This window comes from Lactuca virosa, chromosome 2 (genome assembly GCF_052849685.1).
Source record: "Lactuca virosa cultivar CGN04683 chromosome 2, Lactuca_virosa_CGN04683_v6, whole genome shotgun sequence".
Lineage (NCBI taxonomy): Eukaryota > Viridiplantae > Streptophyta > Magnoliopsida > Asterales > Asteraceae > Lactuca > Lactuca virosa.
This window is the reverse complement of record NC_136427.1, coordinates 125700289-125714420: the sequence shown is the minus strand read 5'-3', so window position 1 is coordinate 125714420 and position 14132 is coordinate 125700289.

The following is a 14132-nucleotide window of genomic DNA, read 5'->3' as shown; positions in this document are numbered from 1 at the left end:
AATATATCGATCTCGCCCACGAATGCTCTCTTGTTTCCAATTCTCCTTCTTGACTCCCTCCGTTCGTGCCCTCTGATCAAATCCAAAAGTGGGAAATCAATGGATATCGTCATACACATCTCCCCAGCTGAAGATCCCACCGACTTGCGGCTCAAAGCATCTGCGACTACATTCTCTTTACCCGGATGGTAAAGGATATCGCAGTCATAATCCTTGACCACGTCAAGCCACCTGCATTGCCTCATGTTCTTGTTCCGCTAGTCCATAAGATATCACAACCTCTTGTGATCCGTGTAAATGGTACAACGGACCCCATACAGATAATGTCTCTAAATCTTGAGGGCGAATACCATTGCCCCAAACTCCAGGTCATGAGTAGGATATCGTGCCTCATGCGAATTCAGTTGTCGAGAAGCATATGAAATAACTCGTCCCCTCTACATAAGAACTGCCCCCAAACCAATAATGGATGCATCACAAAATACCACGAAATCCTCGACACCCTTTGGAAGGGTCAATACCGAGGCCTCACATAACCTCTGGCGTAGTGTCTCAAATGTCTTCTGCTGCTCAGGGCCCCATCGAAAATGCACTCCCTTCCTCGTCAAACGAGTCAGGGGTACAACGATCTTGCAGAAATCCTGGATAAACCTCCGATAATATCCCACCAAACCCAAGAAACTCCTGATCTTCGAGGGAGATTTATGAACCTCCCACTTCATCATGGCCTCAATCTTGGCCGGATCGACCAAAATCCAATTTTGGTTAACGAGATGTCCCAAGAACTGGACCTATCGTAACCAAAACTCACACTTTGAGAACTTGGCATACAACCTTTTTCGCCACAACACTCCCAAAATCTCTCGGAGGTGCTCCTCATGCTTCTCTCTGGTCTTGGAATATACCAAGATATCATCAATAAAAAACAATAACTGGTTAATTAAGCATCGGCCTGCACACCCGATTCATCAAATCCATAAACACCGCAGGCGCATTGGTGAGCCCAGATGGCATCACCACGAACTCATAATGCCCATAACGAGTTCGGAATGCTGTCTTCTCCGCATCCTCCTCTCTCGCCCTCACCTGATGATACTCAGACCTCATATCGATATTGGAGAACCAAGATGCACCCTGCAAATGATCAAAGAGGTCGTCAATCCGCGGAAGGGTATAACGATTCTTCACCGTCAACTTGTTCAACTTCTGGTAATCAATGCACATCTGGTGTTAACCATCCTTCTTCCCGAGAAAGAATATCGGTGCTCCCCACGTTGAACTGCTCGGTCTGATAAATTGCTTGCCTAACAGCTCCTGGAGCTGATAGGACAACTCTTGCATCTCAGGCGGTCTCACCCGGTACTGTGCCTTGGCAATTGGAGCCGCACCTGGCACTAGATCAATCATATAACCCACCTGCCTCTCAGGAGGCACACCGGGTAACCCCTCCAAAAACACATCAGCAAACTCCTTGACAACTGGCACATCTGAAATCGAGACCTGCTCCCCAACCCGAGTATCAACCACATAGGTAAGATAACCCATACACCCATGCTGAATATACTGTCGAGCCGTGGCCGCCGAACAAAACCCTAAACCAACCCTGTTACCCTCTCCATAGATGACCAGTTCTCCCCCACTTGGGGTTCAAACTACCAATCGCCGACCCTCGCAGTCAATCATAGCACCAAACTTGCTCAGCCAATCCAACCCTAGTATCACACATACATCCCCCATGCGAATAGGAATCAAATCAATCGTATAAGGCACCCCGAAAAACTCCAAGATACAACCTTGATACACTCTGGATGCAGAAAACTCGTGTTCGTTGGCGATAGAAACTCGCAACGGACACTCCAAGTTGCTATGGTTGTCGCACCCCCAAACCAGAATGGCGGAAACATTCGGGGGCGGAGGACTTTAGGTAAGTATCACAACACATGCAATATAGTAATCAAAGTACAAACAACCATTTCTTTAATAAGTATAAGTTTTACATAAGTGTTTAAACATTACATATTCAAACACTAAAGTAGGTACAGTAGAAGACAAGAGTCGCGGTACGGTACTAGGTAGTCTTCTCAAAAGCTTCGGGAGTGTACCTGTCTACTGGATTCCTGAGAATACAAGTTATTTGGAAAGAGTAGATCAGCATTTAAGCTGGTGAGTTCATAAGTATTTTAGTTCTGTTAAGTATACCCTAAGTTCTTTGAATAAGTTCACTGGTTTCTCTAGGAAATCCGATATTTCCTGAGGTGATTAACTGATAACCTCAATAGTTTCCGTCTGTAATTACTTAGTTTATACTGATTATATATAACCTAATATCGAATGGACAGTCAAATGGGTGTATCTGCCCTAAGCCCACAACCAAACAAGGAACAGGAAGTAAGGCGGAAGTCACACATTTCACTGTCAATCGAACATTACTTATGTATAACTATGACGTAGCAACTAAGGAATTATAGAATTAACCACTAAAGGTCCTTTATGTTATACTAGTTTACTGAAAATAAATGACTAGGTTCCCATTTGTAAAAGTGGTTTAATCCCATAAACCGTTCTCTTTGTATTAATGTTTTGTATTTGTATTCCTTTATGAAAACTTGTAACTGAGAGTGTGCCTGGCTCCACCAGCTGTTATTGAAAACTGTATTGAACCATTGTATTTTGTATTCCTTAAACTGGTACTTTGAAGGTATACTTTCGTTTAGTTGTTTATACACTAACGTATTGTTAATATCTTTTTAATGAGTTATTATAACCATACTATGACGGATGGCCTGAAACAAACGCTTTGTGGGCGTTTAAACTGGTGATAACAATTGCCACTCATCGGCGTGTATGCCTGACTATAGCTAGCAGCCTGAGTGCGGGGTTGTCAATCCCGATATAGATCTACACACAACTTGTTTCGATCCTCGGCTGGAGATTCTGGTTATAATGTCAGGGCTTTTCCTATGTTGTCTAAAATGAATTAAACAACCTAAACTGAGTGTCTCATAAAAAGCATATAAACGTTACATGTATATTATTTATGAAAACCCAATCATTCTGAAATAAATGATTGACAGTATGTTCTTGAATCAAAACCTAATCATTCTGAAATAAATGATTGACAGTATGTTCTTGAATTAGAATTTCTAACATGTATTTGATAAGTGTAAACCCTTGATTTGTTCTGTATCAAAACCCTTGTTTCTTGTAAGACTGTGTATTCTAGTATACTTGAATCATGAATTATTGTTCTATGTATAAATTATACCTATTATAATTTATATGTACTTTCTGAATGTGTATTCAACCATGTTTGCATGTAATCCCTTGCTCAGCATGTTACAAAGGTAGTTAAACTAATGAAATGACTATTATATTTATATACATATACAATTTTATATATAAGTAAAATTTAAACGACACTCGGACAAATAATCGGTACTATAAGCCCACATCCATACAAGGAAAATGACCCGGAATGAGTTATCAGTCCTAAGCCTTTTAAATCTTATATATATATATATATATATATATATATATATATATATATATATATATATATATATATATATATATATATATATATATAGAAACATGAATTTTTGGGGAAAAATATCAGATGATAAAAGAGTTTAATGTTTTGAGTATTTTTTTAATGATTTAATGTTGTTTTATCATGATTTGAAATCATGATTTTATAACACAAATTTCTTGTGTTATGCTTGTATTCCCCCCCTTAAAACAGCAGAAATTATGAAAATACGGGGGTATGAACTAACTTTGATAAGCGGTGATTCGGGCAATGTTTCGTTTCCCGGAAAGAGTTTATTTGACGAGAAACCGGCTCAAACCCGGCAGAGTTTCGACTGGAGAGAGGATAACTTCTCGAGAATTCCGGGGCTCCGGGGCTTGCTTCAGGCTTTAGACACGATACCGGGGCCTTGGGGGTCGTGAGAAAGTTTACGGGGTGAAAATGTGAAAAAGGGGAAAGTTTGGGGTGAAAAATCCTTCAAATGCGAGAAGGCTCACACCCTTTATATAGGGGTGCGAGGGTTCGGCCGAGGAGGACAGCTGGCGAAGGCGTGGAGTTAACAGCTACGTGGCAGACATGCGAAGTGTACACGTGCAAGGCTCAGACAGGTGGAGGCTTCGGACTGGGCTAGGCTTTGGTCCAATAGGAGGAGTGCACGAGGGTCCGAGGAGTGTCCGCGGGGTGTCTCATGCGAAGGTGTCCGAAGCTTAGTGGATCGCGGAGTTGGTCCAATCAGAAGGCGACACTCAAAGCTTGGTCCAACCAGAAGATGACATGTTGAGGCCTCGCATGCGAGGGATGACGTGTCCGAGGATGACATGCGAAATTTCCCGGTTTTCAACATTTTCTTGATTTTTGTGCCAAAAACTTGCGAAAATCATAACTTTCGCATACGAGCTTCGTTTTTGACGTTCTTTATATGCACGCGTAGGTAAAATCATACTATACGACTTTCGTTTAGACTTCATCGGCTGATTTTGACTTTATTTTTAATATTATTATTTTTAACAGATCGGGACAGGAAATTCGTTAAAAATTCATACATTCTTCATCCGACATCCGTTTTCGTCTGTCTTTTTACCGTTGAGCTACTTTTGATGAAACCTTCAATTCTCGTTTAAGTTGCATCGGCTAAATATCGATCGATTTATATTTCGAATTTTTAGCTGTCTACTGCTAAACCGAAACTTCGAAAAATCATAACTTCCTCATACGAAGTCAGATTTTTACGTTCTTTTTATGAACGTTCTCGGTTTAACATATTCTACAACTTTCATTTAGATTGTTAAGGCTAAAAAGCCTTTTATCGAAAATTCGCTTTTTACACTGAACAGTGTTTTGCCGGTTTTGTATTTTTGGAAACCTTGTTACAAACTCTACCACTTGGTTCATCCCAATTACGATTATTGATCAATTAATTTTTGACCAAAATTTGACTGGTGTCACAATGGTTCATATCAAAATCCCTACTAAAAGACTGATATACAAAGGACCGACTCACACCCGAGTCGAATAACACAAGTGCAGGCAAAGAATTCACTAAGAATGTACCTATTAGAAACATAAACATAAGCATACCATAAAATAGTCGACAAAATAATAAATAGGAACATACCAGTAACGATGTCTGGCACCGCCCTGACTTCCTCTGTCGTGAGCTGAAAAGTGTGACCTCAAGACCTCGGAGACTACGCCCTGCCCTGGCTCCCATCAGTGATCCTCAGAGTAGCCGGCGTCAGAGCCTGCGGTGGTCTAGCAGTAAGCAAAGGGCATTGAGCCTTCATATGGCCCACCTGGTCACAGTGATAGAAAATCCTAGTGCTAGGTACTGGAGCCTGTTGACGACATTCCTTGGCATAATTCCCCTCCTTGCCACATTTGTGGCAATCAGATAGAGAACGACAGGTACCCTCATGAACCCTGCCGCACTTACCACAAGTACGACCCCTCTTCCCTCCAAACCTCGAATCAACGGACATTAACCTCTTTGCTACAGGTTATACCTAAACCGTGGCCTGCCTTCGCTCTCTCACCTGGAGCTCCATCTCGATCTCCCACCTCCTAGCGGCCTCCTACAACTCTACAACTGTACCATATCGCTGTGTGGATACAAACTGGCGGATATTTGTCTTGAGCATGCTCAAGTACAGGGTCATCTGAGCTTGCTCGGATGCATCAAACTCAAGGAAAAGCATAGCACTCTCTGTAAACATCTTGGTGATCTCAGTCACCAACTCAGTCCCCTTCCTCAGGTCCAAATACTCCTGAGCCAGCCTCTCCCGCTCCACCAACAGAACATATCTCGAGCGGAACATCTCATAGAACTGCTCCGAAGACATGACATCCCTCTGCTCTGGAGTGTATGAGCTAGTCACCAATCTCCACCAATCCTTCGCTCCAGACCGAAGAAGGTTCAGAGCGCACTTGACCTTCTGGTCAGCTGGGCAGGAACAAGTAAAGAAACATCCCTCAACGTATGAAAACTGTTGGGTTTTGTATACTACAACATCCTATGGTGCACATACAACCCTAAATGCTTTGGATCTATGTTTTCTCTAATTATACATGCAATATTGTTTCCAAAGCATAAAGCCTACAACTAGCATACAATTGACATAATCAACATAAAAGTGAGTTATAGACTTACCTCTTGTTGTAGCTTGCAGTTTCTTGGCCTTTAACAACTTAGCACCCCAAGTGTGATGCCTCAAACGGTTCACAACACACCTTGGACAAATGATGACTTTTGCGAGAGAATGTCTTGCACAAAATCGGCTCAATGAACTCTTAGAACACTAGTGTGCCCATTTGGTGATTTAGGGACTCCTTTTATAGTGTGGCATAACTAGGGTTACAACCATGCAAACCCTAATGTTCCATGACCTTTCATATTACTTAGGCTCCATGAGTTAAACCTCCATGGACTATCCATGGACTATCACATTGGTTTAGCCCATCCTAAATAACCATTGGCCCACACTATAAGAATCATTGATTTACTTAATCAGTCCCCGTATATTTAATTAGTCTCTTTTGATCACTAAATTAATTCTTGATCGATACTAATTAAATCATATGATTTCATATTAATATAGTAGAACTTATAATATATTAATAAATCAAAAATAACCTATTCTCGAAAGTCCATCCTATCAAATTGTTGTGGTGATATGCAATCCGAAATGGACCATGCTACTCTCGGGTCAAGTACATACCAATTATAGTTATGGGCTTAGACACCTAATCCAATAGTCTTCCACTTGGATAAGTCTAATAACTATTATTGCAAGTACGACTCCAAAATCCCGACTAGCAATCGTAGCTCTTAAAAGCCGTTTTCGAACTCTGACCAAGTCAATGACGCGTCCATTAGATAAGGGATCATATATTCCTCCATTCTACAAGATATCATATGGACTGAGACATAGATCATGATCATTCTCTATGTCCATCTGTTGTTCCCCAATTTCCGATTTATGACAACTGACTAATTGAACAAATCAAATCAGTCCAGGCATGGCCAAGCACTTAGGGTTGTCATCACTAAATCATCGAGGGGCACACAGATATCGCTTTTATCCCTCTAAGGGTAAAAGGAATGGATAAAATTCGACTCAAATGCTTGCTTGTACTTACTCATCAAATCACACACAACAATATGTTTTATAACACCAAGTTACTGGTGCATTTACATATGTCAATGTGCAACCGACTTGTAAACTACAACTCAGATGTCTTGGTTTCAATAATATAAGATATTATCGTCTCACAATCACTCGTGATAAAATCCATGAAGTGATTAGATGAGTGTGGGTTTAGTCCAATACTCGAATCTTATTCCAGGAGTACTCATGAACACTGCAGCAAACTTGTGCTATGTCTAAAACACATAGACAATCTACAGTCAGATTCATGACAGTCTTGCTTCAATACCTACTTCCAAAGTATGATTGACTGTGGATGGTTTAAATAACCTAGTTATTCGGGAAGTCAAAACATGCAAATTGAAACACAAGAATAACTGAATCCAATATGGTCCCAGAACTTATGAATATAAATAAAACACCTTTTATTTAACCACCATATTGATTACACATTATTCATTGTATAATGTTTCGATTAATCAACTTAATACTTGAATTAAAACAATAGTTATGCCATGCTCCAAGCATGCACACTATGTTTGCCTATGGTCCTTTTTTTGTGAAATAGATCAATTGACAATATTTCAATGATGCTCATTTCACAATTCCAAATCCTTATGATAAATGTAAGAATACCAAATTCTTGCCATTTATTGAAATTTGTTAGATTCTAAACTTATATGCATTGATCCTCTTGTAATGACTATGCACAAAAGTCACAGAGACTTGGCAACAGACATTACAAAGTATTCAATGGAGATCAATTCCATGGAAACGAAGTCTCACATTCAAAGTACATTCCTTTGAACATCCTTCTTGCATTAAGTTTTCTAATCTTACACATATTTAAAGAATAACTTCCACTTATGTAAACATTTCCATATTCCCATGTTGACTATCTCTTCTGAACAAGAGTTACCTCTTCTCAGAGTATGTGAATATGGTCCTTCCAAAATTTAGAATATACTTCCAACTGTCCATAAGCAACCAATCTTTGGTAAACCTCAGATTGTTCTCGACAATTGCATAACCGTTTTAGTCATATCTCGTCCTAGTCCCTTTTCCCTCTTAATGCCCTAAGCATTTGGAAAATTAGAACAAATTAATGTTATAGCATATGTAAGCGATCCTATACCTGAAGCGTATGGGATACGATACATAATGTCTTACATAAAGACATGATACTTTACCAGTCTCTTGCTATAACATTTCCATATATACAATTTCCTTGTGTTGAATCTTTTCAACATAACATTTATATATATCCTTGTCTAAATTTGATTAAAATCTCAATCTAAGCTTTTAGATTTTTGAAATGAAGTATGAATTCCTCTCCCTTAATTATAGCAAAACAACTTTTTAAAGACTTTATCAGATTTCTGATACAAGATGCTTCGATAAGACTTTATCTAGGCTCCTCAAACTCATACACCTTTCCTTAGATAGCTCACATGTGTGTCTAAACAATTTTAGAACTTACAACAATAAGTCTCAAATTTTTAGACCTTTGCCATTTCTCATAATTCGAACTATGAAGAGGGATGTCGTAATCATAATCGAATTTGAGAATGAAAATATCACAATTGCTAACTATTTCAAATCTATTTAGTGAAAGCGTTTCCTCACAATTATTTTCATGAATTGGAGAGAAACCTTATAGATTTCATGGTGTATGTGTTCCGATCCATGTGAATTTGTCAAAACCATAATCACAAGACAAGGTTAGTGACAAATCCAAACTCATATGGACTCAACTTGTTCAATCTTAATTTCTTGCCACGTGGCAGCACAAGGGTCTACCATTACCTCCAGGTTGTTATGCAAACAATTGAGAACTCATAGAACTCACATGCATAGTCAACTTTAACGGGAATGGCAACAGAAACAAGAATATGTCAACACGATAGGTTACAAACCTCAAGTCGTGTGCTAGTGATTAACAATAGGTTTACTCTTGAGTAGTTCTTGAAGCTATTCAAGATCCTTAAGACTCCCACTAACCTCTTGACATATAAGATTCACTTTGTCAAGGAACATTACTTGACAAACAAATATTCAAAATTTAGTGCGGTTTTTTATCAAGACAAACACTTCACACAATTGGCCTTAGTTGGTCTTTGTTTTATCCAAAACATCACAAATTACCAATTTCAAATGTACAAGAGTAGAAAACATTTTACTCTACATTTGATAAGTGTTATAAACCTTTCTTAAGACCATGTCACTCAAGTTACAATCTTGGAGTATGACTTTAAGACTTGTTTTTGGGGCAAAGTATAACTCATCTTCTTGGTTTTAACCCTTTCAACAATTCACGATTCCTCTTCTTAGCCATACAAATGCACTAAGATATCCTTAGAGGATCAATTGTGATATGGTTTATCATAATCACTAAGAAGATCATAAAACACGATACTAAAGTACTCTCCCATTTTTTCAGATTGGAGAAACTTTTATCTTTCTTCCTAATTTGATTCTTCTTATTCTTTCTTCCATACATTGAAACTTTTCCTATGATTCAGAATTACACTTAATCTTGTAAGCATAACCATATTTACTAAACTTTAGTAAATTATAACGAATAGTCTTATCGTTCTTTGTGGTGGACTTGATCAGCACACAACCAAGTGTACCCGATCACCTAGTCCTTCACTTGACTCACATATACATGTCAACAACGAATTAGTCTTAATTTCCCAAAGATGAAGTTCTCATTCACCACACAATACAAGTTGCATGATTCCAAGTTTCTATCCAACTGAAACTTAAGTGATGAGAATCTTTCCTTATTTGGTAAATCTTGACACTACCACATACGAAAGAATCAAATCCATTTTCCAATATTGTTATCAACGGAAACATATAAGCAACAATTTTCACAAATGCCATTGTAAGAAAACTTAAAATAAAATCAAAACTTTTTCTTTTATTTATAAAACTGTGGAAAATTTGTCGTTACAATGCAATTACAAGTGAAAACTATGTTGTTATCTATTCCTAAGCAATCTATCACAACTCTTAAGTAGCAGCTCAAAATTCTGATCATCGAACCATGCGATCGAAATCCATCTCTTCACGATTAGAATCAGCTTACTCTTCCTTTAACCTTCCTTTCTTTCCTTCGATTCTACAAAACATCAAAATGTAATTACATTACATCATGTATTAAGAATCTCCAAATAGAAACTTAATAGAGTTAGATAATGGACTTTACTTGAAGTAGAGTCAAACTTTTTGACCTTACCATCCTAGCAATCTTTCAGGTAAACATGGCAGTTTCGCAACCAATGTCCCTTCCTTTGGTAATAGAAACATATAGACTCTTTGGGAATGGTACACGAGACTATCTCAGACTTAGCATTTATCTTTACCCTTTGGGAGTGCTAACCCATGAAATTACACTTTGCACTTTGATTAAGTCGTTAGTGGAGCGTGTGTGGTTAACCGGCACACTAACTTGGACTTAACAAGGTAAGAAAAGGGTGACTTAAGGTTTTTCATAGGTCGATGGAGCGCGTGTGGTTTACCGGCACATCGATTAAGTGAAAATCATTAAGGGTACCAAGTAATTTGCATGGTTACTTCAAACATTGTTTTGTGATCCTCGGTATCCCAATCACAAAACATGAAGGGCACACTCGAGATTGAAACATGCCATTGAAAAGTTCAATGAATCTCAAAAGAATCTAGGAGTTTCTAAAACCAAATAAAACCTAATAATTTATATATTTCGTTTTCATGGTGAAAATTGGTGAATCGTCATTCACCTACCTTTCAAATATGTTTTAGCTTAGATTACGGCATCCCTCTTCTAAGTTATAATATATTGTGATTGGATCCTAGCCTTAATATTACATTTGGGTGTTTTATTAAGGACTATCTTTATATCTAAACTAAACTTGTCTTTTCTTCTTTTCAGATGTCTTCCAACAATGCTTCTCCTGGCTCAAACCCTACTGGCTCCTTCTCTCTCATGAACCTTTGTGGGAGAGTCATCTTTGATGGGTCCAACTTTACAGATTGAATCAGGAACATAAGGATGGTCACTCGGTATGAGAACAAAGAATATGTTCTCGACAAGGAGCTTAAGGTACCCGAGCCAACTGCTACTCCTGAGGAGTTTGCTGAATATGAGGCACATGAAAGAGATGCTACCAAAGTGGCATGGATCATGATGGCCACTATGACAGCCGAGCTCCAAAAGTCCTATGAGGACTATTATCCTTTTGAGATGCATTAGGATTTGATGGACCGCTACCATCAGAGTGCTCGTCAAGAGCGATATAAAATCATCTCCTCCATGATAACAACCCGAATGAAAGATGGTGAACCCATCACGGGCCACATGCAGAAAATGCAAAGGTATATGGACCGTTTGATGAAGTTGAATGTGAACTTCCCAGAGGAGTTAGCAATAGATATCATTTTGCACTCCTTACCATCGTCTTATGATTAATTCCGCATGACATACCACATGAACAAGGAAGAAGTCACCCTCAGCAAACTTCAAGGACTCCTAAAGACCGCAGAATCAGGTCTTAAAGGTAAGTTAGTTGTTACCACTCCTACTCCTACTCCAAACTCCGCACCTGTCCTGGCAACCGGGAAAGGTAGAGGGAAGAAGAGGAAGAACCCTTCGAAGGGTACCAAGGGTAAGACCCTTGATGGCTCCTCTTCAAGCGGAACCAAGAAAGGTTTCGTCACTACTTCTGCTGACCCAAAAGAGGTTGAATGCTTCTATTGCCATGAAAAGGCACACTGGAAGCGGAACTGCCCGAAGTACCAGCAAGATTTGAAGGATGGGAAAGTGAAACCCAACCATGCAGGTATTTACACTATATTATCTAATAACTCACCTTATTCTAACTCTTGGGTCCTTGATACCGGTTGTGGTATTCATATTTGTTCTGATTTGTAGGGACTAAGAAGAAGTGAGAATGTGGAGCATGGAAAGATAAACTTGATCATGGGAATAGGAAAGTTTCACGTGTCACCAAGATTGGAGTTTATACTTTGTTGCTAAGTAATGGGTTTACGTTAGATTTGAATAAATGTTGTTATTCGCCTGAAATGGCAAGAAATGTTATTTCCTTTCATGCTTTGTACAAACAAGGTTTTACCTTTTCTTTTGATAATGAAGTTGGTGGCATAAATGCTTTCTTTAATAATGTGTTTTATTTTAAAGCATTACCTTGTGATGGTGTGTATGAAGCTGTTTTTGTTGTAGATAATTTAGGAAATAATGTGTTGTGTATTGATTCTACTAATGATAACAACTTGGATAAAGCATCATTATGGCATTGTCGTCTTGGACATGTAAGCAAGAAACGCATAGGCCAACTCCAAAAGGATGGAGTCTTGGAGTCCTTTGACCTAAAGTCAGATGATAGTTGTGAATCATGCTTACTTGGAAAAATGACAAAGTCACCCTTCACAGGTTCTTGTGCTAGGGGTGAAGGCTTGTTGGACCTAGTACACACAGATGTGTGTGGACCCTTCAAAACTGCCACAAGGATGCTAATCGTTATTATGTGACTTTTACAGATGATTATAGTAGATATGGATATGTCTACATAATCAAGCATAAGTAAGATACTTTCAAAAGGTTTAAAGAGTTTAAACAGGAAGTCGAGAATCAATTGGGCAGGAACATTAAGATGCTTCGATCCGATCGCGGTGGTGAGTATCTTAGTACTGAGTTCCTCGACTATCTTAGGGAATGTGGGGTTGTCTCACAATTGAAACCTCCCAGGACACCACAGTTGAATGGTGTAGCTGAGAGGCGTAATCGAACCTTGTTGGACATGGTTCGTTCCATGATGAGTCGAGCTACGCTACCAATCTCATTCTGGGGGTATGCCTTAGAGACTGCCGCCCATATCCTTAATTTGGTCCCTACAAAGAAGGTTGCCAAAACACCTCACAAGATGTGGACTGGAAAAGTTCCTAGTCTAGCGCACATCAAGATTTGGGGTTGCGAAGCTTTCGTGAGACGCGAGACTCACGACAAGCTCGAACCTCGAAGTGAGAGGTGTATTTTCATCGGCTACCCACAGAAATCCTTTGGTTACCTCTTCTACAGACCCAGTGAGAATGTGGTCTTTGTAGCAAGGAGGGGTGTCTTTCGAGAAAGAGAGTTCATAAGCCAAGGAAACAGTGGGAGGCAAATTGACCTTGAAGAAATTCAAGAGTCAAGTGGTGAAGGAACCTCAAACCCTAGCAATCAACCTGAGGAAGAAACTCCTGTCGATCCAATTGACAAGTTTGTACCTCTGAGGCGTTCCACAAGGGTTAGGAATGCACCTGAGCACTACTATGGTTTCCATATTACTGTAGAAGGTGAGACACTTATCAGTGATGAGACACTGGTAAGTCTGGATGAACCTAACAGCTATGCGGAAGCCATGGCAGGCCTCGAGTCTGCCAAATGGAAAGAGGCAATGGACAACGAGATACAGTCCATGTATGAGAATCAGGTCTGGAACTTGGTTGCCAATGTACCAGGTCGTAAGACAGTAGGGTGCAAATGGATCTTCAAGAAGAAGACCGACATGGATGGTAATGTACATACTTATAAGGCACGACTGGTAGCAAAGGGCTTTTCTCAAACTCCAGGAGTTGATTATGATGAGACCTTTTCACCGGTAGCCAAGATTAAGTCTATTAGGGTATTGTTAGCCATTGCTGCATTTCATGACTATGAAATATGGCAGATGGATGTCAAAACCGCTTTCCTTAATGGAAAGTTGGCTGAAGTGTTGGGTTTTGAGCATTCTAACACTCCTATGGTGTACATTCAACCCTATAAACCTTGGATCTATGTTTTCTCTATTATACATGCAAATATTAATTCTTCAAAGGTTTCATCCTAACTAGCATATTATGAAGCACCTATAATACAAAGTTCTAGTTAGATGACATACCTTTTGATGTAGCTTGATATCTTCAAGCTTTAAGAG